At 44.2% G+C, this 26605-nt stretch overlaps 1 long non-coding RNA gene across 1 annotated transcript in view; it reads right to left on the reverse strand.

The window, feature by feature from the left end:
- The window catches only part of LOC115938763 (uncharacterized), an 81498-nt gene extending 57344 nt beyond the window's left edge, over nt 1–24154 (reverse strand). The window contains exons 1-2 of the long non-coding RNA XR_014146837.1: nt 24068–24154; nt 18548–18692 (exon numbers count right to left, since the gene is read on the reverse strand). This is a non-coding gene — a long non-coding RNA (uncharacterized LOC115938763). The remainder of the gene's footprint in view (nt 1–18547; nt 18693–24067) is intronic.
- Nucleotides 24155–26605: the final 2451 nt, after the last annotated feature.

Below are 26605 nucleotides of genomic sequence, written 5' to 3' on the forward strand. Positions count from 1 at the left end.
CTGGAGAAATTTTTAGTGGTCACAACTTGGCATGGGGAGATGCTACTGACGTCTACTTGGTAGAAGCCAGGGACACTCCCAAACACTCTATAATGCATATGTAAGACCCAAAGACAAAGAATGATGCAGTCCCAAATGTCAAGAGTGCTGAGGTTGAGAAGTCCTGGGAGAAAAGAATGTGTGCAATGCTCCTAGGGCGGGAGAGTCCCAGCATGGCTGGCGTTGGGTGTGCATTAGACAGTAGAACGAGTCAGCAAGGGAGGCAGGGGTGCACAAGAGGACCCTTGGAAGTGATGGTGGGAGCTGGGATTTTACTTTAAATGTAAAGGGGAGTGAAATGGGCACTGACAACCGCTACAGAAAATAGAACAGAAAAGGGGTCAGAGTCATAAGGCTGCTACGGTGGCACGGTGAGATTCAAGAAGGTTGGAACAAGGAGTGATGGCAGAGGTAGAGAAAAGCCAATGCATTTGAACTGTACCTTGGTGTGGGATATGGCAAGATGGATGGATGGCTTGCACGGGCAGGGAGAGGGGGAAGCAGCTCAGTAGGTGGCTGGCTGGTGGGGGGTGCCATATACTGGTTATGGGAAGGAAGGAAGACAGAAGGAGGAGGACATGGCCACTCCGAGATGCCTGTAAGACCAGATGTATCCAGCCGATGGTTGGAGGTGGGGGTCTCAGGTTCATAGCACACATCTGGGCTGGGGATTTACATGCAGGAGTCATGAGAACAAATCCGACCTCTCAGGGGCAGAGAGAGAGGAGGGAGGAAGAGTGAGTCCAGGGGCCCTCAGATAGTTGCAGTTGGGGAGAAGCAGTGGAACGAGCAATGGGAAAGAGGAAGAAGAGTCAGGTCAGAAGAAATCCTGGAGCATGAGGTTCTGGAAGAGAGTGTGTCTTCCAGAAGAAACTCATCCTCTGTCCTGATTGGAATGTGGAGACCACTGGTGGCCTCGAAGAGAACCAGTCAAAATAAAAGAGTGGGTAAAAACCAGATCCCAAGGGTCTGAGATGGGAAACAAATAGAGTAGGTGTGTACAATCCTTAGGAGATTGAGGATTTCTGCTGTGAAATGGAGCAGAACGACAGGGCACTAACTGGAGCAGGAGAGGGACAAAGAAGACTTAAGCGGATCAGAAAAACCACAGCCTATTTGTATGCTATGAAACATGATCCAGCAGAGAGAAACGGATGACGTTGGAAGTAGGGAAAGGAACATGCAGGAGTTAAATCCTTGACAGAACAGTAGGAATGGCGGCCTCGAGACCAGAGAGGCCTAGGGACGGAGAAAGGAGAAGTAGTTCCAGGGCTTGTAGGTCTCTAGATGTGACAGTGCTAAATTAAATGCTTCCATCTCATTCCTTCTATTTTCACAGCTAACTGACACCTAGCTGATTACCTGGTTGTGGAAGGGATGGGAAGGAAGAGGGGCTTGGAGATTTAAGGAGATAAATTCAGGCATGAAATAGTTATCGCAGAGAATGGAGAGCAAATATCCCAGGGGGAAAATACAGGTTTGGGGGGAAGACTTGGGAACTCACCGGAAGTTTGAAACCATGAATTTGAAGTGAATTGAATCAGCCAAGTTGCCTGAAATTCTACAGAACACCTAAGAGCTCAGATGCAGATATAGATAGAGCAAGGGTGGCATGTTTCCAAGACTGGAGTGTGATCAATATGGTGGCCTCTCCAGTGAACACCCAGATCCCTGGCCTTGGGACCCAGTCCCTCGCTCCCTGGACCACAGACCTCTCTTTCTGCTCCTGTCCTCTCCAGTCCCCTAGGAACCACCTGCACGAAGCATGGAATCTTTATCCAATAGGGTGACAGGCTAGTGTGGCTCTTTCTCCATTTCCCCCAGATCAATTTTTTATAGCATAAACATTGTAAATCTATACACAGGGACTCACTTAGCTTTTGATACAGCCGAAGACACATCACTAAATCTCAAACACCTTTCTCTCTTTCAAAAGGCCCAATTCTTGCAAATCAATAGGTTTAAATCAAAAGACTATTGTCTCTTCATAAATTCTAAAAGCCATCTAAGAAACTCGCATGGTAGGGGGGCGCCTGGGTGGCTCAGTTGGTTGGGCGACTGCCTTTGGCTCAGGTCATGATCCTGGAGTCCCGGGATCAAGTCCCGCATCGGGCTCCCTGCTCGGCGGGGAGTCTGCTTCTCCCTCTGACCCTCCTCCCTCTCATGCTCTCTGTCTCTCATTCTCTCTCTCGCAAATAAATAAAAAATTTTAAAAAATATATTAAAAAAAAAAAAGAAACTCGCATGGTAGGGTACGCGTTGGGTTCACTGCCCATGGCTTTCATGAAAGAAGAATGTAGAAGTCCCCACTCTGTGGAAGCCTGAGAGCAAGGAAAAGTAGGTGGGAAAAGCACCAAAATGTATGCTCCTGGACGTATACTACACTGGTTAATAAATCAAAATGTTTTCCCATACAGCAGTTGAATAACTACTGTAAAGATATTTTATATGGGGGCACCTGGGTGGCTCAGTCGGTTAAGCATCTGCCTTCGGCTCAGGTCATGATCCCAGCATCCTCGGATGGAGCCCCGTGTCAGGCTCCCAGCTCAGCAGGAGAGTCTGCTTCTCCCTCTGCCTCTCCCCCCTGCCCTGCTCGTGTGCTTTCTCCCTCACTCACTCTCTCTCTCAAATAAATTAATTAAATAAGTAAAAAAATAAATAAATAAATAAAATAAGTAAATAAGTAAATAAATAAAATATCTTATATGCTTATAGAATGGTTGGTCCCAGTTTCGTATATATGAGCATGTGTGTAAAACAAGGAGGCGCTGCCTTTGGAGCACAGACGACCAGGCAGCAGGATTCTGATTAATTTATGGATTTCTGATTTATTCAAATATTTATTCAAACATTCAAACATCTGCCCTCGACATGCATCGTGATCACTGTGAGCAAGAAATAATAGATACACTTTTTTAAAAGAACGAACAATCGAAGTAAAATAAAATTATTAACTCAAGGCTTTTGCACGTGTTGGCATTTTGAATTACACTCCTGTCACAGCCAAGAAGACCCATGCCCAGGGGCCTGCCTGCAAGCGTAGGGGGTCAGGGACAAGCCAGATCTTCGCCCTCCTTCATATTGTCTCCAGGGGCAGGGCACGTGGCAGAAAGCACCTAGCATCTCTAGATCGCTCTGGCACTTTCCAGTCCAAGAGCTGATTCATGAGGATATCGCCAGCCTGGGGTTTCTGCACCCTCTTCCTCTCCGTGCTCCAGTTCCAGAGAATAGGAGGTTTCCAGAAGCAAGTCACTTTGAAAATCCTACTGCATCATCAGAGGCCTTGGTCAAGTCTCAGAGCTGGATCCATTCTGAACCATGCCCCCGCAAGTCTGAGAACTGCCTGCTGCGGCAGCAGAAGAGCGGCCCCCCCAGATGTCCACGTACCAGTCCCCAGACTGTGGGAATATGTTACCGTATAGGTCAAAAGAACACTGCAGATGTGATGGCGGATCGTGAGATGGAGAGATGACCCTGGGCTCCCCAGGTGGGCCCAGCCACGTAAACAGACTGCATGCAGCCAAGGAATGAGCAGTCTCCGATGCTGGAGGAGCCAAGGAACAGATTCTCCCCTGGAGCCTCCAGGAGGAACCAGCCCCTGTCGACACCTTGATTGTAGCCGGGTGAGACGCATTTCAGATTTCTGCAATCCTTGGAACTCTAACAGAATGCATGTGTGCTGTTTTAAATCACTAAGTTTGCGGTCATTTGCTACAGCAGCCCATGGGGAGAAATACGCCTGACTTAAAGCCGGAGGGAGGCCCCACCTCCCCGCACCCCCTGGCCTGATGGGACAATGGCTAGAGGCTTCCACAAGCTCTCGCCTGTTAGAGCGCGGCAGGGGTCACGGCCCAGGGGTCACGGCCCCGCTCACTCATGCTGCTCGGTCAGCACCTGTGTCTGCCGGGTCTGCCTCAGCAGAGGGGACCGAGCACGGAGCACAGACCCGGTCTTCCCTTTGATTCTCCTTGCTTCTGGGGCAGGAATTCCCGTGCTGCCCTCCTACCCTCGTTATGAAGAAGTCAAGTCCAGTTGTGCTGGTGACGAGAATCAGCACTTTGTGGCTACCATCTCCTCAATCGGAGGCAGCGACTGACATTCCAAAGGCAGCTGCACACAAAGGGGAGCCCGGTGACCTTGGGCTTGGGTGTCACAGGCTGCAGTTGAAAACCAATCAAACGACAAAAGCGCAGGCTATTTATCCTGAACTTGCTAGAGCCAGGGAGTTGGCCACCATCACTCGAGTTTTGGCAGAGACTCAAAGGCAGGCAGAGGAGCAGGAAAGCCTCCTAGTGGGAAGCAGGGGAGGCTTCGGTGTGCCCTGACTGGGGGCAGTTGGTATGGGGGAGCTGGAGGTAGGCCGGGTAGAAGCGGGCATCCTATGTGATCGGTCAAAGGTACCCATGTGGCTTCTCTGGCTAGTGCTAAGCCAGAGTGAGAACAAAAATTAGGGAAGCTGCCAGTATTAATCAAGTCCTGGCCATTTGGGGCTGACTGTTATAGGATTGTTGCTTAGCTACCTGGATGACTCCTAGAGATGGTGGTCTGACTTACATCAGGCTGCCTTCCTGGGCTGGTTGTGGAGATAATGGGTTGGTTTCCTGGGTGGGAGGCTACAGGTTGTGGGTCAGAGTTCTATTTTTATATATATGGTCTGGCCATTGTCCACTTGTGTATTCAGTCCCCTCGGCAAGTCAACCAAGCAGCCACTATGGACTCTATCCACATCCACCTCCAGTGGACAGGAGAGTACAATGGGTTGAATGATGGCCCCCAAAAATGTATGTCCACATTCTAATCCTCATTACCTGTGATGCGACCTTATTTGGAAAAGGGATCTTTGCAGGTGCAATTAAGTTAAGGATCCGGAAAGATCATCCTCGATTACCCAGATGGAGTCTTCATTCAACAACAGTGTCCCTAAAGGAAGACAGAAGAGGAGAAGACCAGGAGAGGAGGAAGAGGCCATGTGAAGACAGACGCAGAGACTAGGAGGGACAAGGCCACAAGCCAAGGAACTTCTGCAGGCACCAAAACCTGGAAAAGGTGAGGAAGAATCTTTCACTAGAGCCATCAGAGGGCATGATCCTACTGACCCCTTGAATTTGCACTTCTGGTCTCCAGGACTGTGAAAGAATACATTTATGTTGTTTTCAGCTACAAAGTCCATGCTAGTTTTATAGCAGCCCTAACACAGAGGTTCCAGCAGACAGGGGTATTATCAGCCCCTTCCTCCAGACCTGCTTTGCCGAAGGAGGAGACATAAGGAAAAGGATCGTTCCTTTACTGGGTGCAAATAACCCAAATAGGCAGAAGAAAACTGAAAAATTCAAAATTTGGGAATTCCAAAGTAACTTTATATTTCACAACATGAAGATAAATCTCCAGATTTATTTTGACTTCTTTCCAGATGTTTGGCTTGTTATAAATAGAGACTTTCTTTGGTATGTGGTCAACAGTCCCTTGAGGGTTTATCCGTGGTGATTTCCTTAAACATGCATAGCAAGTAACACTATTATATGTAGGTGATTAATAATAAATAGAGTAGAAGAGCTTGTCCACAGCACCAGGGTAATATGTATGACAGGGCCATAACAGGCCAAGACCTGCCAACTGGGGAACTGTAACTCCTATTAACACATTTAAGATATGGCAAATTACCATGTTCATACATTCTCCCACCCTCTGGAGTTTCTCTCTCCCCACTTCCTTATCTTGTCCTCTTTTACTTTGTATTCTGGTCACTGTGGAGTTAGCCTTAGTATTTGTGAAGTAAAGAAGGGTGTCTCTATTGTATTTATTTCCAAATTAAAACTCCCAACTGTTCAAATTCTGGATTGATTACCACTTTTCCCAATGCAATAGCCTTGTCATATTAATCTGTTGTCCCTGATTAACTCTAGTGGTGTCTTTATTGTCAAATAATAGAGTCTAGAGATGTGATTAACATGCATAACAGATGCTCTTGGGAATTCACAGGAGACCTCTCTCAACTCAGTATTCACCGTGTGCCCACGGAACATGGCACAGCGTCCCAGAACATACCCCCAGTTGTTGGTGGGCAAATTCACGTCTGCACAGAAGCAAACATTGTAGAGAATCCATTGGTATATTTAAGTGCGGGTGACTCATGGGTTCAACTCTTGCAAGCTGTTGGCTTCCACTGACTACGAGGTACTCCCAGGCAGACCTCCCCACTGGCTGTCGGTAAATCAGACCCCTCTAGCAGTATATTAGCATCTTCCTTTTCTCCTCTTTGCAGATGGAGAACAGAAGGAAGAAGGAAGGATTGATCCAAACATAAAGGGGTGTTCCCTTTCAGCAGACCTACTTTCATAAATGAAAGCGAAGGACCCAATCGCCAACAAATGGACATGGAAAGTCTCCATACCCCAAAATCAAATGTCAGATGTGTGTCACAAACCTTTAAATGTGCATTTCCTAGAACTGCACTTCTAGAGATCGATCCTAAGGAAATATCAGAAAAGTGCAGAAGGACATATGTCAAGGATATTAATTGCAGTGGTGTTTACTCTAGCAAAAAGAAAAAAAAAAAAAAACTGAAAGCAACCTAAATGTCCAGCCATAGGAGATCAGTAAATAAATTATGATATAGCTTTAAAATGGAAAACCATGGGAGTCATTAAAAATGAGGCTAAAGGAATATACCCAGGGACATGGAAAATGTTTGTTATATATTTTAAGTGGAAGATTGTTTTAGTTTCCTATTCCTGTAACAAATGATCGCAATCTTAGCGGATTTAAAACAACAAAGATAGATGCATGATTTTGCAGTTCTGGAGGTCAGAAGTTACAGTGGGTCTCCTGGGCTAAAATCAAGATGTCACAGAGCTGTGTTCTTTCTGGAGGCTCTAGAAAAGTTTTTTTTTTTTTTTTTTTTTACCTTGTTCAACTTCTAGACGCCACCTGTATTCCTTGGCTCATGGTCCCTCCCTCCATCTTCCAAGCCAGGCATGTAGCGTCTTCAAATCTCTCTCTGACTCTGACCTTCCTGCCTCCCTCTTATGAGGACCCGTGTGATTACACTGGAGCCACCCGGGTGATCCAGGACAATCTCCCATCTCAAAATCCTTACCTAAATTACACCTGCAAAGTTCCTTTGGTTGTCTAGGGTAACATATTCACCAATTCCAAGGACTCGGACATGGACGTCTTAGGCAGACCATAACTCTGCCTGCCATAAAAGATCATACTGCAAAGTAATAACGTACATTGCTAAATGTAATTCCATCTCTCTGGTTTTTGACACAAATTATATAAATGTTATGCACTGAGAGACTTTAACAAGAGAATGAAAGGAGATAGATGCAGGGCTGACATATTTTCACACGTGCACACACAAACACATGAGCACACCGCTTGGTTGTTAGAATGTGCATTCCCTACAGCCCACCCACACCTCCAAAAACCCCTTCTGATCTGACTTTCTGCCTCGTGTGCACATTGGCTCTTTCCTGCTACTTCTCTGCCCTCCCAGCAGCCCCAGGGTCAGGCAGCTCCCTCTGCCTACAGTAAAAATGAAGAAATTTCATCAGGGTTTCATGGGACAGGCAGTCCCTCTGGGACCTTCTGGGACTATCTGGAGGCATGGGGTTGCCCTGTTCTCAGGCCCTACAAAACCGCCTGAGGGTTCTGACTTCGGCAGCACAAGTCTTAGGAAGGCAGGGCGCTGGAGCTCCCTTATCAGGGGTCCACCAACATCTGTGCCCCACTGCTTCCCCAGGACAGTTGTATTGGCCCTAAAGGAAGGGAACTCTCCTGGGATTGTTGCCCTAAATCTTCTCTCTTCTTGTCCCGACACCAATTCTCTGACACCACCCGGATCTCTTGCCATTGCATTCCATTCTGACATTCAGTCAACGCTGACTCCCCAGAGTTGGAGCAGACCCCACCAGTTAAGGGCCAAGACCTGCACAAGACCACCCCCACTTCAGATGGCAGTTGCAAGTTTGGGGAGCTGCCTACGCTAATAGGCTATAAATTTGGAGGATCCCATGACCCCCTCAGGTTCAATAACTTGTTAAAACAAGTCAAGGAACTCACAGAGAGCACTGCACTGCATGTATTATTTAAGTTTTATTAAAGGACAAAACTTGGAAACACCCAGATGTGGGGGATGCATAGAGCAAAATCTGGGAGGGTCTCAGATGCAGAGCTCCCTTGCCCTCTCCCCGTGGAGTCAGGGCATGTCACCCCCACAGTGTATCAATGTGTTCACCAAAGAGGAAGTTCCTCCTGCTTGGGGTGTCGAGAGTCTTACTGGGGTCTTATTCCATCATTGGCCACATGGCAAAGCTATCTCCAGCCCCTCTCCTTTCCCAGACCCCTGATCTTTCAGGCATGGCCAGCCCCAATCTTATATCTGAGGACCCACCTCGAGTCACCTTGTTAGCATAAACTCAAGTATGACTGAAAAGGGCTCATTAAGAATAACAAAAGACTACTAGGTATTCACCTCAGAGATACAGACGTAGTGAAAAGAAGGGGCACATGCACCCCAATATTTATCGCAGCAATGTCCACAATAACCAAACTGTGGAAGGGGCCAAGATGTCCATGGACAGATGAATGGATAAAGATGTGGTTCCTATATACAGTGGAATATTACTCAGCCATCAGAAAGGATGAATACCCACCATTTGCATCGACATGGATGGAACTGGAGGGGATTATGCTAAGTGAAATAAGTAAAGCAGAGAAAGACAATTATCATATGGTTTCACTCATATGTGGAACATAGGAATAGCACGGAGGACCACAGGGGAAGGGAGGGAAAACTGAATGGGAAGAAACCAGAGAGGGAGACAAACAATGAGAGACTATGGACCCCGGGAAACAAACAGGGTTTCAGAGGGGAGGGGGTGGGGGGATGGGGCAACCGGGTGATGGGTATTAAGGAGGGCACGTGTTGTGATGAGCACTGGGTGTTATACGCAACTAATGAATTGTTGAACACTACATCAAAAACTAATGATGTACTATATATTGGCTAACTGAACATAATAATAAAAAAAGCAAAAACTAAAACAAAAGCAAAAACTAAAAAAAAAATATTTTAAAAAGCATAAAAAAAGAAAATAACAAAAGATGCTCTCATCACGCAGGAAATTCCAGTTTTGAAGTCCTATGCTCGGAACTGGGGATAAAGACCAGATACCTTCTTTATTGGGCCACACTCTGTCTCACAACTCACAAGCCAGAAAGGGACCCCGCCTGCTTTTCTCTACTCTCTGCTCTTAACACCCATTTCCTTAGGGAGTGATTGCAGAGTGCCAGAGATGTACCAACTGGAGAAAGCATAACCGAAGAGAAGAACTGCACGGGGCTCACATTCACCCACATTATGCTGCCACGCAAGCATAAACTACAGTACGTATAGATTCTTGGTTCCTGACCTTCTAGCTCCTATGACAGCTCCCCTGGCACAGGAACCACACACCCCAGATTTTCACTTATGTCTCTATTCTGCAAATAGGCAGTGACTCCCTGCCATGTGATCCGCACCAAGCGAAGCTCTATTATAGAGAAGACACAGCAGACACAGTCCCTGCGCCCGGGGGAGCTGATAGTTTAGGTGGTGAGAGAGACAGGGGACAGGTAGCTAAATAATGATGTCATCACAATGATGCACAAAGGAAAAGTGCTGGGTGCTATGTGGGCAGATGGCCAGGAGATCCAAGCCAGATCGCAGTGTTGGGACAGGCTAGTTTGCACAGCTCCAGTCACTGGGAGAGCTGAAACATGAGGAGGTGTCAGCATGGTAAAAGTTTGGAAGGTGGAAGCTGGAGGAGGAGGATCCAAGCAGAGGAAATGTGCATACAAGCTCGGAGCGGGAAGGCCTCAGTTCAAGAAACCGAGAGCACAGAGAGAGCACAGAGAACGAGAGCAAAGGAGGAGAAAGTTACAGGAGTAAACGGGTGCGGGTAATGGTGGATCTGTGGTCATGGTAAGGATCTGGGGTTTCATCTTAACAGCAATGGGGAGCCATCGAGTGTGTTAAGCAGGGGGACGACATGATCAACTTTGCATCTTAAAAACATAACTCTGCTGCAGTGTCAAGAAAGGACTGAAGGTGGGGTGCCTGGGTAGTTCCATGGGTTGGGCATCTTCCTTCAGCTCAGGTCATGATCCCAGAGTCCTGGGATCGAGGCCCAGGTCGGGCTCCCTGCTCAGGGAGGAGTCTGCTTCTCCCTCTGCCTGCCGCTCCCCCTGCTTGTGCACTCTCCCTCTCTCTTTGTCAAATAAATAAATAAAAATTAAAAAAAAAAAAAAGAATGTACTGAAGGGAGCTAAGGGGAATTTGGAGAGGCAAATTTGATTGATGTTCCTATAGCCCACATAAGGTATGGTGGTGGTTTCCCCCAAAATGGTGGCGTGGAGGTGGAGAGAAGTGGATGGTGCTGGGGAGGGAGAGTTTTTCTTCTGACTGATCTATGAGTTAAATTGAGACAGATGCACAGGAAAAAAAATCAAACTTAATTATGCAATTCACAGAAATAGGAGAGATTCCAAAGACAGGCAAAATGAGGTATATATGTCATCCTAAACTAAGGAGATGGGGGGCAACGGTCTGGAACTTTAAAGGGAAGGAGGACAATTCACAGGAAGACGAAGAAGAGTAAATGTTTGGTAGGCAAACCTTTCCCAGGCCATAAAGAGCCATGGTACACAGAAAGGACTTTGATCAAACAGGCCTTGCTAAGTTCCTCCTTGTCTACCAACTCTAGTTCATACTATAATGTAGTTATCTTTGGTGACAGCTTCCTTCTGGAGCAGGTCCCCTATTTAAATTATTTTAGGCAGTCAGGGGGATGGTCAAGGCTTCTTCCTGAGTCTTTTGGGCCTTGATTGTTGCAACTCAAAATAATTTGTGTACTAAAGTGGTACATATTGGGGCAATTCGTTATGAACCCCTACAATGCTATTGCTAATGCAGTATTTCATAATGCTATTATGAAATATAATCAATAGGACCCAGAAGTTGATTGGATAGAGAAATTCTGCAAGAAGAAGGTGTAAAGGATGATGCCTGAGATTCTGGCTTGAGCTACCTGGTGGTGCTCTGAACTAGTAAAAAATAATGGTGAAGGAACCACCAGGATCAGGGAAGAAGTAGGGGGAGGGACGGATCAGGATAGAGCATGAGTTTATTTTCACCAATATAGTCCCAATTTCAAATATTCAATTTTCTTGTCTTCATGAAATCTCAACATCTCTCAGAAAAAATCTTTCGCTAACGAAACCACATTTCCAGATCTCCTTTAGTACAAATGTATCCCCAAATTTTCTTTTATCAGATTAAAAGCCTTTAGGTCCACAGATACAGTTAACCAAATCCATGAGATTTCCCTTGTGCTTGAGAAGTGATGTTAATTAACCAGTTTCCTAAAGCTTGTAACCATTGTAAATTTTAGCACAATGATGATAATAAACTCAAGTAAGCTGTTTTCTTTTAGGTGGAAAAAAAAAAAAAAGGAAACTTCAACCTGGATAGTTAATTCTATCCTGGCAAAGATCAGATCCCTCCAAGATGATTATTACCACCACCACCCCATTCCATTTTCTGTATTCGACCTTGATTAAATAATGGGAAACACTTGGATATAATGAGTCACCCACAACTGTCAAAAGCCAAGGAACTTTACCCCTAGGTCCCTTCCGCAACATGGCAGGTTGCCCTACTACACAGTGATTAATTCAGGACTTTGGAGCTGATCTATAACCAAGCTCCAAAAGAAACATTTTAGTGCTGTTTGTCATAAGCAGCAAAGGATGGAGCATACTGACATGGTTACTAACCAATTTTCATAATCAAAAAGCATTGTACTATATTGGCCAAAACATTAGTCATAGGATTAGAATCCATCGACCCTCGAATAGTCTAATCCTCTTAAAAATAGCTCAGAGTAATCAGGTTAGCTTCACTGTAAATTTTAGTAAACCCATCCCTCTTATAAAAGAGTTTCAGAAAAGGAAAGATCAAACACTTTCTAAAATCCTTGATGCTGGTGAAACATTGGGCAAAATAAATGTTCTTACAAAGCACTTATATAATTGATTTAAGCTAAAATATACTAATAGAGATCCATTTGCCATAACAAATGGATTTATGCTATAAAGACTTCCACTGTGGAAGCGAATTCTGAGTGCTGGTTTTCTAAATAATGTGACAGTAACGAGAAAGGGCGTAGGGAAATATCTCACCAAGCACTCTACTTTCTAGCAATTTTTAAATGGAAGCCCCTTTGAGCAAAGCCATTTAAGTATTTAATGACTAAATGAACAGACCAATTGTTTTGTGACTTTCTGGTGAGCGCAGTGCCCTGTCCCAGCAGGCAATGCTGACTTGACGGGCAAACAGCACAAGCCTTCAATGCATCCAGTTGGCTCTGGCAAAATTCATCAAATTCACTCTCACCTCCAGTCTCCTAAGTGTTTTTCACACATCCCACATGACCAAGCCACAACCCCACCTTCCTGCAGTTGGCCAAAGTGCTGGAGAAGCCATGAAGAGGATCACAAATATGCTCCTGTAAATTTCCCCTTAGATTCAGTTCCACATTTCAATCTCTCCACATTACCCTGGTCCCTTCTTTGTGATCTTATCTACTGTCCAGTCCAGATTCATCATATCAAAAAATTATAATAATCACACCTACCTATCTTCATTTAAATTACTGATAAAAATGTTGAAGCTTACAGATTCAAGAACAATGTCATTTTTTTCAAGTTCAAATTGATATAAGATGGCATCATCACCCAACTGGTTATTCTTCCCAATAAGTGTCCTTGCCTCCAACCCCAAGTTCTCTAAAGGCTTAGCTGAAGCTGAACACACACACAAACATAGCAGTGTAAGCTTCATGGACTTACACTGGATGCATGCACTCAAAGGGTTCTAAGAGTCAAACTTCGTGGGCTAACTATAAGGGAGCCATTCCCCTTGATTCCACTCCACCTGCCCATGGGCTCCTGTGACTGCCTCTTCTTTGCTATTTATACCTGAGAAGTCAACCATCCTGTCAAAAGTTAAAAAGGTACTATCCATAACAATTGCAATCAAAATGCTTTTATACTTTTGGAGACTATCCCTGTGATGGTTAATTTTATTTGTCAACTTGGCTGGAACATGGTGCCCAGATATGTGATCAAATATTCTAGATGTTTCTGTGGAGTTTTTGGTTTTTTTGATAACATTTACATTTAAATTGGTGGACTTCAAATAAAGCAGATTGCCCTGCGTAATGTAGGTGGGCCTTATCCAACCATCTGAAGGCCCTAACAGAGCAAAAGACTGACCTCCCTGGAACAAGAAAGGATTCCTCCAGCAGATAACCTTCAGACTTGAGTTGTGACATCCACTCTTCCCTAGCAATATGACAGTCTTTAGACTCATGACCTGACTCAGCTCTTTCTTGGGTCTCCAGCCTGATGGCCTTCAGACTTGAACTACAGATTTTGAACTTGCCAATACACACACACACACACACCACATCCTGGAGAACCCTGATTGATACAATCAAAGAAGTATTTTAATATGAAAAGCACAAAAATTTACTAATAAATTGCACAGAAACAATCTTATACCTACAGTTCTTCAAATGAATCATTATTAGCATCCTATCAGCTTTGTTATTCTCTTTAAGTAGCTCACATCCATTGTTCTTTAGACTTTTTTCCAGGATGTATTCACCTTCTTATTTGTCCTTGAGATCTTGGGTGAAGGAAAGTATATAAATATTTCACCTCTGCAATTCCAGTTTTCCACTCTTCAGAAGGTATCTACTGAATCATAGGTCAAAGATACAGCCACTGTCTGGTGCAGAAGTCATAAGAACATTAATAACTCCTAATGGATTTATGAGTCAGACTTATTGAACAAAAAAATTACATTCAGGAAAAGGGAAATGCAAAAGGGAAGCATGAATGAGAGTGAGAGAAACGGCACTTGCTCAGGGCAGGAGAAGCCTATGCTCAGCACTTCCGGGGGAGGGTAAGAAAGGCCATACTGGATGTAGGCATTTCCAGCCACGGCCCCTCTACACACACACACACTGTGGCTCTAACGATTATTTTTTTTTTAATTTTTTTTAAGGATTTTATTTATCTATTTGACAAAAAGAGACACAGTGAGAGAGGGAACACAAGCAGGGGGAGTGGGAGAGGGAGAAGAAGGCTTCCTGCCGAGCAAGGAGCTCGATGTGGGGCTCGATCCCAGGACCCTGGGATCATGACCTGAGCCAAAGGCAGACGCTTAACGACTAAGCCACCCATGCACCCCTATTATTATTATTTTTTTAATGACAAGTGATTTCTTGGGAGAAGTCTTGGTCTGATGAGATGCCACCGCAAAGTAACAAAACCCCAGAAGCCCATGGAAATACACAATGATGGATAACACTATGTAACATTGCCAAGTTGCCTTCATATCTCAATTACTTGCGGGGATAGGAGACAGACAGAATATGGGTAACAGAAAGCCAAGAGTAATCCAGAAATCTAATTTTCGCAAATGGTTCAAAGTCTTCCCACAAGAGCCTTTACGAAAAGGACTGACAGGTGTTGCATCTGCAATGAAGAGAGCCACAGAAGGTGCTTGAGAAGACCCAGTAGTGCCTAGTCTCCTGGGAGAAGAACACTGGGGAATGTGCTGGATGCCCAGCTCTGCCAGGCACCAGAGGTTTCCCAGGCTGTCCTCAAGAGGCTGATCCATAGATGAGAATGATGATTTCTTAATTCACATCAAAAGAACTCTTTACTGGGGCTCCTGGCTGGTCCAGTCCATAGAGCGTGCAACTCAATCTCAGGGTTGTGGATTCGAGCCCCATGTTGGGTGTAGACATTACTTTAAAATAAAATCTTAAAAAAAAAAAAAGAACTCTTTATTCACCATGAGACTTATCTCTTCTAGTCAGCACATTCTCCCCTCTTGGAAAATTCTAACATGGAAAGTCAAATTATAAACAAGAGACTGATGAGCATTCAGTGAGGAACAAGAAAAGATGGTGGGATGCTTTTATGGAGAGTGACATCAAGTCATAGGGATACAGATAAACCTTTCAAAGAGATGAAAGCATGTCTGCTGCTCAGGACATCCTGTTCTGCAGATGGTGAAGTTCCCACACCAGAAACATCCTCTTCTCCCACTCTTGTTCTCTGGGCCCATGTTGATAATCTGCCCCTAGTTCTAAGTGCTTCTCAAACTCTCCAAACACTCATTTACAGATTATTATATAGGATGGATGCCATGGGCTGAATTATACCCCCCCAAATTCATATGATGAAGTCCTAACCCCCAGCACCTCAGAGTATGACTGTATTTGGAGATGGTGTCTTTAAAGAGTAACTAAGTTAAAATGAGATTATTTCAAATGAGATTCTAATTTTATGTGACTGGTGTCCTCATTTAAAAGCAGAAATTTGGGGGTGCCTGGGTGGCTCAGTCAGTTAAGTGTTTGCCTTCGGCTCAGGTCATGATCCCAGGGTCCTGGGATTGAGACAGCAACGAGCTCAGCAGGGAGTCTACTTCTCCCTCTGTCCCTTCCCCACCCCCCATGTGCACGCTCTCTCTCTCTCTATCAAATGAATAAATAAAACCTTTAAAAAAATAAATAAAAGCAGAAATTTGGACACAGATACAGAGGGAGACCATGCAAAGACACAGGGAAAAGAGGGCCATCTGCAAGCCAAGGAGAGAGCCTACAACAGCTTCCTGCATTCCTCAGAAGGAACCAACCTTGAGGACACCTCTATTTCAGAATTCTGGCCTCCAGAACTGGGGAGAAATTCCATCTCTGTTGTTTAAACCACGCGCTCTGAGTAGTTTGATATGGCAGCCCCAGCAAACTAATACATGGGGTACATCAGAGTTACATGTGGATTTTTCACTCTCTGAGGATAGGGCTTTTCACAATCTTAAGAGAGGCTTTTCTTCCCCTACATACCCCTGCCATTTTAAACACTAAAAATGACTGCCTGCACCCCAGCTAATGAGCAGAGATATGCCTATTGCCAGAGACTAAAGGAGGGAAGTTATTTTAAGAGGCGGAGCAGAGATCTTTGTGTTGCCCAGATCACATAATTAGCTCAGAGTAATTGATGAGTATAGACATAAGTCCTGAGTACATATTCATTCACACTATTAAATATTCATGAAACAACTGTCTCCAATTGGAGCCTCAATATTCCCCTGCCCTTTTGTTCTCAACCCCTGCAATTCTCAACCCCTCCCCCAAAATCATTGCACCTCAAAAGACGCTTCTTCTAGTTTTTTAATTGCCAAACCCAGTGGATAGTTTTCTACTACTGTTTTTCTGAACCTCTTTTCATTTGATTCCTTCCTCTCTGTTGAAACCCTCCACTATCTCCCATCTTACGACATCACAATTAGCTGACCCCTCCATCTCTGACTACCCCCTCCTGGGCTCTGCCCTCATAGTTTTCCTCTTGACACGTTATAAATATTATTACTCCTTGAATTTATGTCCACCTGCTTCTAACATCACATAAATTTATTTATCACTTCTAAACTGATGATCCAGATCTACACAGGAACTAGCTTCTCCCCACTGCCTTCAGCCTAGTACCACACATCCAGCTTTCTGATGAGGAAACCCAATTTTACTTCCACTCCATTAGAGAGAACCATTTGTGTGGCCCTTTGCAGCCCCTTCTCAGCTACATCTCTACATCCTGAAAGAGGAGGCACATATTTTGTTGGTCCTTCGTAAGTACCTGAGAACTTGCACCACCTGTAAAATAAGGCAAACCCTCCTGAATGTGGCATTCAAGACCCTCAGAAAATGACCCGAGCTTATCTTTCCAGCCTCAGCTCCATTCTCTCTACCTTCCAATCTAGTCAGGGCAGACAGTCTGTTCCTTCTCAGTTATTTCCAGGCCTTTGCTCATATTCTCCATGTTTAGAAAAGTTTTCCCTGCTAGTCTATTTTCAACTCATCTTCCTAATTAAAAAAAAAAAAAGAAAAGAGGGCGCCTGGGTGGCTCAGTTGGTTAAGCGACTGCCTTCGGCTCAGGTCATGATCCTGGAGTCCCAGGATCGAGTCCCGCATCGGGCTCCCTGCTCGGCGGGAAGCCTGCTTCTCCCTCCCCCACTCCCCCTGCTTATGCTCCCTCTCTCGCTGTGTCTCTCTCTGTCAAATAAATAAATAAAATCTTTAAAAAAAAAAAAGAAAAAAAATCTTCCCTTTAGCTTTCACCGAGCCTTAGCCAGGCAGAATGCCACCATATGCAGTTCCCTTTGTACTGCGTAAATCCCACTATTACAGTGTTTATTCTGCATCATGCTCATTTGTTTGTCAATCTGCCTTCCCCACTGTTCCGTGAGTCATCGCAGGACCGTGGCTCTCATCTCTGAAGCCTCTTGAACCTGCTACCATCATTAACATGGTAACTCATGAGTATTCCTGAAAGGAACCAAACTTCCAGGGAGGAAGTATGTACAATCCACATAAAATTGGGAGAACGACATGGCTTTGCTATGAAATGCAAAACAGTAGCCACACGCAGAATCAGCATAGTATTCATCCTCTTCAGGATTTAGGACTTCTGAACATTAAAAGGCCCAGGAGGTGTCACAGAGAACAGCATCAATCAAGGCTGGAACCTACACCCTGAAATTCCTGACAGATAGCCTGGCCAACTATGATTGTAAAAGCTCTCATCTTCAGTTTCACTTCAGGAAATTAAAAATTGACCAACACAGTCTGTGAAACAGAGCTCCTGATACTTGTGTCAGAAGGTGCCGTATTTGAAACTAGTCTCTGATGTCATCAGAGAGGGAGAAAAACCATGAGAGACTCTCAACTCTAGGAAACAAACTGAGGGTTGCTGGAGAGGAGGTGGGTGGGGGAATGGGGTAACTGGGGGGATGGGCATTAAGGAGGTCACGTGATGTGATGAGCACTGGGTGTTATACACAACTGATAATTTATTGAACACTACACCTGAAACTAATGATGTACTATCAGTTGGCTAATTGAATTTAAATTTAAAAAAAAAAAAGAAACTAGTCTCTAAGAAAACTGGATTTCTGGAACTGCAGAACTTTCTCAAGAAGTGGAAGCCAGGGGATGGCTCATTTGTTTGAGGGAAAGTCCTTCTGGTTCCTCAGATGTAGACTGAGTACCTGCCCATTGTTCCAAGGGAAAACTATGAGGTAACCTGATGCAAAACCAGATTACAAATGACTGAGTTTGAATTGTGTCTTTGTTGATTTCTCACTGGAGGGCAAGGAGAAGGAAGAGAGGAAAGAAATTATTGATTTGGTGTGAATTTTAGAAAGAGCTACTGCTTATTGAGAACATATGTCAATCTTTCCCAATAAAACACTGGATGCTCTAATTTGAGACCTGGAACTTCAGGAAAATCATGAAGACGTGGATCTTCCCCTAATGCTGGAGTCTGGGCTATAAAAGGAAATAAATTTGGCTTGGCAAGATGAAAGCTGCGTAAGACTGTTAACACATACCCTGGTGTTATTTGCATGAACTGTCCTGAACCTTGGAGAACATCCTGGTGTTGAACTCTCCTCTTCCAGAGTGATTATCTTCAGAGCCCCCACAGTGAGAACTGAGCAGTTTGTTAGGATGAGTATATTCCCAGCATCCATTTCCCTGGGAAGAGGTGGATATGGGAACACAGAATGAAGATTTCAGAGATGAAGTTTAGAATGGGGTGAAGGGGAACACCGTCTTCTCTTTAACCTTGTAGTGGATGGACTTTGAATGTGTAGATATAACGGCAGGGGAGAGACTCCCTCTGAAAACCACATCTCATAACCATTGTAAACTATTCTTGGTGTTGTATTTCTCTTCTTTTACCCATAGACATTCAGTAGAACTTTACCAATGCAGCCTGATTTCAACTGTGCTATGGGCTCTAAATGGAAGGGCTTGATTTATGTTGGAGACAGAGGGGCAAAGGGGTTCAGTAACGCCCCTTTCTCAGGCCAGAGTAATGGCCCTTTAGCCTTCACCAAAGAGGGCACTCCCCATGAGGGCCACTACGAGAGAGCGGATCATGAGAGAGTGGATCCCAAATCCACAGACATCCCCAAAATACCCAGGAGATTATTTAAGGGGGCAGGCACCTTCAGGGGGAAGTCGTGTCCCTCTAAAAGAAAATGTGACTTCAATTTGAACCTGGGAGCTAATAACGGCTGGACACCAGGTTACCATTTCAAAGTAGTTTTTTATGAAGATGCTTCCTTGTACTTTTCCACTCATTAAGGCGAGCTCCAGCTACCAGGTTGTAGAAGAGCATAATCATCATTTCTTAGTTCCAAGTTCTCCTGGTTGTGAAACAGATACATTCTTATTCTCAGGAGGCGAGTCTAGGCAGCATGCTATATACTGAACAAGTGCCAACTGCAGAGACTACGACTCTTCTGGTGGCTCTCCCTAATCTTGCCCACTTGTGAATTAAAGGGAAGAACCGTGTGTGTGTATGTGCACACGCACACACGGATTCTGCATATGCACGTGTGTGCGCGCACGCACTTGAGCGTGTGCACTACGGTCTATATTGAGAGGTATGGGAGGAAAAAGCGTACAATGTTAGAGAACTGTAACCTTTTTGGGGAGTTTCACATGACCGGTGAATTAGTACTTCTTTCAAATTTGTAAAACCTTAAGTTTAATTGACAAAAATTAATGAACAATGGAAGAGCCGCATAAACACTTGGAATTATTACCCAGAACATCTTGTACTTATCAATTCATGCAGGATGACCGGCTCTCTTGGAACAACTCGTTAAAGTGGAGAACTGGACTTTCGGCCCGTAATTCTTTCTGGAAGACCAGTCCTAGATGTCACTGACTAATTGGGCTAATTGGAAGAGGAAAAACTGCACAAAATGTTCCTTTAACATATACATTAATTTGCTTTTACTTTCAGCTGAGTCCTCCGTATCTAATTATGTTGATTTGTAGTTCTGAACAAATGAAAAATTCTAAGGGAAAAACATTTATAAAGGGTAATTCTAAAGGAAAATAAAGCAGAAGAGCAAGAAGGTCAAAAGGGCTATAAAATCTAACATATTATTCTTTTGACAACCTGTTTTAAGATACTCCAATCACTTAAAACTCACTAAAAATATCATCTTGAACACTCTCGGGAACTGAGAACTGCGTGTCCCAAATAATTGTCAACATGACATAGAGCTTTTGCTTTGCTGTAAGGCAGTTCCCAACTGACAAATGAGTTGTGCTCAAAAAGTTCTTTTGAAGTTAATTGTTCAGAACTCAGGCCATCTCACAGAAGAAAATCAACCCTAAATGCTTCTTGTTTTAGTTCCTCGGGCTACCGCACAGAGTACCGCAGACCGGCTGGGGGGGCTTCAACGCAGAAATGTATTGTCTCCCAGGTCTGGCAGCTAGAGGTCCAAGATCAAGGTGTTGCCAAGGGGGCTCCCACTGAGGGCTGTGAGGGAGAGTCTGCTCTGTGCCTCTCTCCTCGTGTCTGGGGGTTTGCTGGTGATCTTTGGCATTTCCTCTCTGCCTTCATCTTCACATGGTGTTCTCCCTGGGTGTATATCTATGTGTCCATATGCGGCAGAATAACTTCTCTCATTTTAAGTCCCCGAGTTTGTGGTAACTTGTCATGGCAGCCCCAGAAAACTAATACAGGGAGGTTCTTTGACTAAAGATTAAATAAGCCCAAACGAATCTAAAGACAAGGCCATTCTCTTAATTTTTTTCCCAGAGACGGATAAATCACAAATTAACACCATCCTTCTGCAGTCTCTTACCCTAAAATTAACATACTTCCAATGAAATAATATTACATTACGTAGAGAATTTGTGGAACTTTTTTTTCAATAACTAAAAAAAATGTGCTCCATGGAGGAGCGATTTTACCTATAGAATAAATTATGTTCCTAACATTTTATATACAGGCAAAACACCATGAAACCATACAAGGACTTAGACAGGAGATGTGTCAGCTGGTGGACCCCCAGCTAAGGCCCCACCACTCCCAAAGCACAAAGCACCCTCTGGCATACAACCCGCCTCTCTGAGGGTGAAACAGGGTCCAATGGAGCTGAGAAGCCAGAGAAACACCAGCCACCGACAGAACTGAACACAGAGAGAGTGGTGTGACCACCACAGTGAAAAGGAGGAGGACCCAGGGAGCCTTCGGAGAGGCAAAGGTGGCTTCCCTCAGTGAGCCAACAGGCGAGAGGGAAGGAGCAGAGGAAACCAAACCTTCCACCTGCACCGAAGCCACACTGCCATTGTGTAGCTCGTCTGGAGACAGTCCTTGCCCAAACCCTCTCCACACTCACCAGTCAGGGACACCTGAAGCTCAAGGCCCCCCAGAGAATGGGACGTAAGGGACTGTGCAGGTTCTGGGTTAATCACAGGACTCATTCAGGAAAAAATGAACTTGCCTCCAGAGGACATTCGAGAGTAGCCCCAAGTCATCATGATAAAATGATGAAGACCTGAGTTTAAATAACCATACACAAGTGGAAGGACCACCTCCAAGCATAGGTCTCTGTATTCCATGGTGAGGGAATCATCCCTTCTATGCACTTTAGAGACACAGGGAAGAAAGGCAGAGTTTCTGGAAAAATCTATTACCAAAGACTATTCTTAAATGCAAGTCACCTAAGCTGAGACTGTACTACTCTGCAGTTAGTCACTGGGGCCTTACAGAGGGAGCAAATGGTAGACCAGGTGGCCACGGAGCATGGAGAGGGTCAGCAGATCCTGAGAGAAGCCCCCCGGGCCAAAGAGGGCCAGAAGAGGAGCTCACCCCAAAACATGGAGCCATGAACTCACTGCCTGAGAAGGAACAAAACTGGAAGCCCATCCCACTGCATTGTTTGTGTGTCTCAATAAATACATGAGCAACACATACATCATACATAACATAGTATGAATGGTAGAGCTGTATTATTAATATTGAATTGTATTGTGTTTTGTGTATTAATATAACATGTAACATATTAATATATTACATATTGCATATATAAGTAATTTAATAACATATTACACATATATATGTATTGCATACCTATTAATAATTTACATGTATTGCATGCTATACTATGCTATCTCATAATTTATATATATGTATATCCATATGTCTATCCATCTCTGTCTATCTGTCTCACTCCAGAATGCAGACCTAGTTACTCTCAACACATCCTTTCATCCACCTGAAGTGCTATATGGGAGGCCCTATTCAGCTACTGTAGAGAGGGGTCCTGAGTGTGCCTGGCAGACACTGTTGTGAGGCTTACGTCAGCCTGCATGTGTGACGTGACTCACTGCTTGGTACCCGGAAATGGGAACGAACCTCATGGTTTCGGTGCCATTTCGGAGTTGGAAGCGTCTATGTTCCCTTCAGCAATTGTCCAGAGAAGTCAAGTAGCAGTCAGGAGGGTGCTGCTCACTCTGCTCACTCTCCAGATGGGTTTCTCCAACGCTTCATCACACTTGACTTTTCTTTCTTGCTCCAGTTCAGACAAGCCCTGGGGCATAAGAGGAGACAGGGATGCCTCCTCATTGCCCCACTAGGACTTTGCCTTCTCCATTTCCTCGGGGCAGTGTGGCCCACACAGGATAGGGGGCGCCATGGTGCGGATAGTCGGAGCAATAGACTGCTGCTTGCCTTCACCCCAGGAACACCTGACTGCCTTCTGCTCCCTCTGCTGGCCCGCCAGCCTGCATGACCAGACGTGGAACACTCCACCACAACTACTGGGTCTACACTGATCTCCAGTGAAAGGAAGAACAAGATCAAAGACCGCTGTGCCCACACAAACCACTTCATGTCTAGGTCAACACTCAAAGTGAAGAATTAAAAATATACACATTTCAAGAGAATGATTTCTTCCTCTCCATCTCTTCCACAGAGCTCAAATAGTTGTTTTTCTTGCATAAAATTTTTCCTAGTACTTAAAAATGATGGCGTTGTATGTAAATGGCCTAAAATTTCAGTGATCGAGGGTGTATTTATGTCTCTTGTTTAGAAATGTGATCAGTTTCCTGGCACTGAAGGAACTCAATTTACTAAAACCAGCAGAAAGCACTTATATGATAAACCTACTGTACCATTTTTCCTGGGAAACATTTGTAATCTACTCCATCAGAAATGGAGGTTTTCTATTAAAAATATATCAACACCCTCATAAAGGCCATTTTCCCCTTGCAATTTATTCTGAGTAATAACATCCAAGCCACAGATTTGTTGACAATCAGTTTTTGCTTCTCCGTGCAATTCGGTTGAAGAGTATCTGTTTCTTAGTAACAGAATGGCACCAATACAACACACCATTCAATTACCAGGTGCAGCAACACTGGCCACCCCCCAGTGCTTCCTGTTTCATGGTGACATATCTATAGAGCACCACTGGCCCCAAACCGTGAGCCTCACAAGGGCTTGCTGCTCTACTCCAAATGGGTTTAATGGACTCCAAACATGAGTAATGTAAGTACTGAACCTCAACTATGTCATGAAAAATGTCTCCTGGGCATAGATGTGTGAAAGAGTCACTTAGATGTTGATGAGGGGCACCCTCTTGATCACGTTTTTCATCACAGAAAATATTGGAAGGCATAAAACCAGTGAGTCTAGCAGCTTGAGTAAAGAAACCCAATGATAGGGATACTTGAGGCTGCCTCCCGCTTCATTCTGAAAGGTTGCTGGGATGGACTGTTGTAATTATAGCTTTTATTTCCCCCCCACTTTTCCTTCCCCCCAATTTCTTCCAGTAACAGAACCCCTTGTGGGAAACTCTTTCCAATCAATGCATTTAAGACTCATGACTCAGGCTTGGTCCATCTAAGAAACACAAGCCCCTGACCACAGTGATTAATTACTTCAGGGACAGACAGCCACTTAGGTCACCTCCCCCAACAGGGACTTTGCTGGAAGCATCAGAAAGGAGACACTCTCTGTGCATTCCCAGCTTCATTGCTGGGAAGACGTGAGCCCAGGTGTGCTGGCAGCCACCTCTGACAACACATGGAGAACCTACCTGAGAAGGAAGAAATTTGACGAAGCAGATTCAAAAGCTAGAGAGGCAGCATCCTGATGTCACTGCATGTGCCCCTCAAACCTAGGCACCCTGGATGTAGGAAACAAATGTCAATTTGAGTTGCATTTCTGTCACTTGTAGCACAAAATATCCTCACACGGACCCTGAGTTAAAAATCATAACCTGTATCTAGGCTAAAACAAAACTCCTGTTTCTGCTACCCACCACATCTCTGACACTTAATATGCAGGTTTTACATACCAAGAAAGCCTGATACTAACTACCTGGCATTAGCACAGACCCCACAGATAAGGGCTGAGTCCCACAAGACTGCCCCCACTTCAGACACCGACCGAAAAGTCTTGGCCTCTGGTATTTATGACCAACTGAACAGCCATAAATGAAGGGTTCTCATGAACCCCTTCTCGGGTTCAATAATTTGCTAGAAACAGCTGACAGAACTCAGGAGTGTTTTACTTACTATTGGGGGCTTTATTATAAAGGATACAGATGGAAGAGACGCACAAGGCGATGTATAAGGGGGAAGCAGGGAGAGAGATTTCCATGCCCTCTCTGGGCACACCACCCTCCCAGCACTTCGATGTGCTCACCAACCCAGAAGCTTTCTGAGCCCTGTTGGTTAGGGTTTTTGTGGAGGTTCCATTATGTAGGTATGGTTGATTAAATCATTAGCCATTGGTAATTAGCTTAATCTCCAGCCCCTCTTCACTCCCTGGAGGTTGACTTCTCTGGCAACCAGCCCCCTCCTCCACAGTCACCTAATTAGCATGAACTCAAATATCATTGAAAGAGCTTTATGATGAATAACAGAAGATGCTCCTCTCACTTCTACAGGGAAATTCCAGGGGTCTTAGGAGGTCTGTGCCAAGAACTAGGGACAAAGACCAAGTACATGTTTCTTATTATGTCACAATATCACATGGGCAAATCTTGTTTTATTTTTAAAGATGATACATGTTGGTCCCGCATCGGGCTCCCTGCTCAGCAGGGAGTCTGCTTCTCCCTCTCATGCTCTCTGTCTCTCATTCTCTCTCTCTCAAATAAATAAAAATAAAATCTTAAAAAAAAAAAGATGATACATGTTGGAGCTTGGGTTGTTGGCTAAACCTTAACGCATGTAAGTAAGTGAAAACAAAGATTTGACTTTTTTCATTTTTTGTTTTTGATTTTCATTTTATCTTGTTTCACTGGTGTCTAGGAATGTTACAATATACTAGGACAAGCAACAAGTGGACATAAATTGTCTCAAAAGGCATTTCTTTAACCAAGTTCTAAGGAGGCAAGAGTTCCCAGGGATGGTGTTGGTGAACAGGATATGCGCTCTGTGTTTGGACATTTGCGTCCTTAGCCACACAATGGCCCTCTCTGCCACTGCTGTCCAAGGGCCTGAAATCTGTGGAGAATCAAGGAGGTGTTGGCTCATCATCAGAATCTGACCTTCTCAGATAAGGAAAGATGACCACCAGCTGTAGCAGAAGAGCAGTTCCTGGCATGTGAACCATGGTTCAGGGGCTATCTGGAGGCTGGTTTCTCACAACACTGCTATTAATAAGATAATTACTACATTTCCCTCTCTGACATGAATAGTTTATTTGTGGCCACTCTCCCTGAAATCTCCTAACAAGTACAACTACTCTTTCCTTTTGTTTTAAGAAAGTTAGTTGGGGGTTCTGGGGGACAGGGGTTTCAGCAAAAAATAAACTAAGAGAAATCAAATGTAGAGGCATATGTCAATTCAACAAATGTGGATTCGATGTCTCTTTCAAGAAAAACACTATGCTGGGGGAGGATGCAAGGGAGGAAGAGACACAGAGTGAGAAGTTCAGTGGGATGTAAAGGAAAGAGATTAAGCACGAGAGAGAAGACAAACACACATCTAAAAAATAAGTCAGCAAAAATATGCCATAAGAAAAACAAAAGACAGCTAAAATACGGGTAAGGTAATATTTAAGAAGGGGAAGATAGGGATTTTTCAGATGCATTTAGTTACGCATTTCCCAAAGTTTGTCCTATAAAACACTAGTCCGATTAGATGCACCTTGAAGAAAGGGTTCTATGGTCCGATATATTTTGGAGGAATGATGATTTCCATTCTGCCACTATTATAGCACATTAGAAATCCATAATATATTCTAGTTTATTAGTCTCTGGCTACTCCTACTGCAAAGAAACCTATTTAACTTTAACACAGTATTTCCCAAAGTTATCTGACTATGGAAAACTTCTGTTTTCCATGGAAAATACTCTAAAACATGCTAAGGTATATCACCTAAGAAAAGATTTGTGATTTCATTGGGCAAACCCAGACATTCCAAAAGACTGGGTTTCTTTGAAATCCTGCAGATTGTTACCTCAATTGTTGGCTACAAATTATTTAGTAAACCAGCTTTGTTCCACCAGAAAATGAATGAATGAATGAATGAATGAATGAATGAATAAGTATCATGAACTTTCCAAAGAGATGATACATATTCTTCTAAAATTTCAGATGCGTTTAAAATTTAGCAGGGGCCCTAA

This window comes from Leptonychotes weddellii, chromosome 7 (assembly GCF_054177405.1).
Source record: "Leptonychotes weddellii isolate Sample4059 chromosome 7, ASM5417740v2, whole genome shotgun sequence".
In the NCBI taxonomy this organism is placed as follows: Eukaryota; Metazoa; Chordata; class Mammalia; order Carnivora; family Phocidae; genus Leptonychotes; species Leptonychotes weddellii.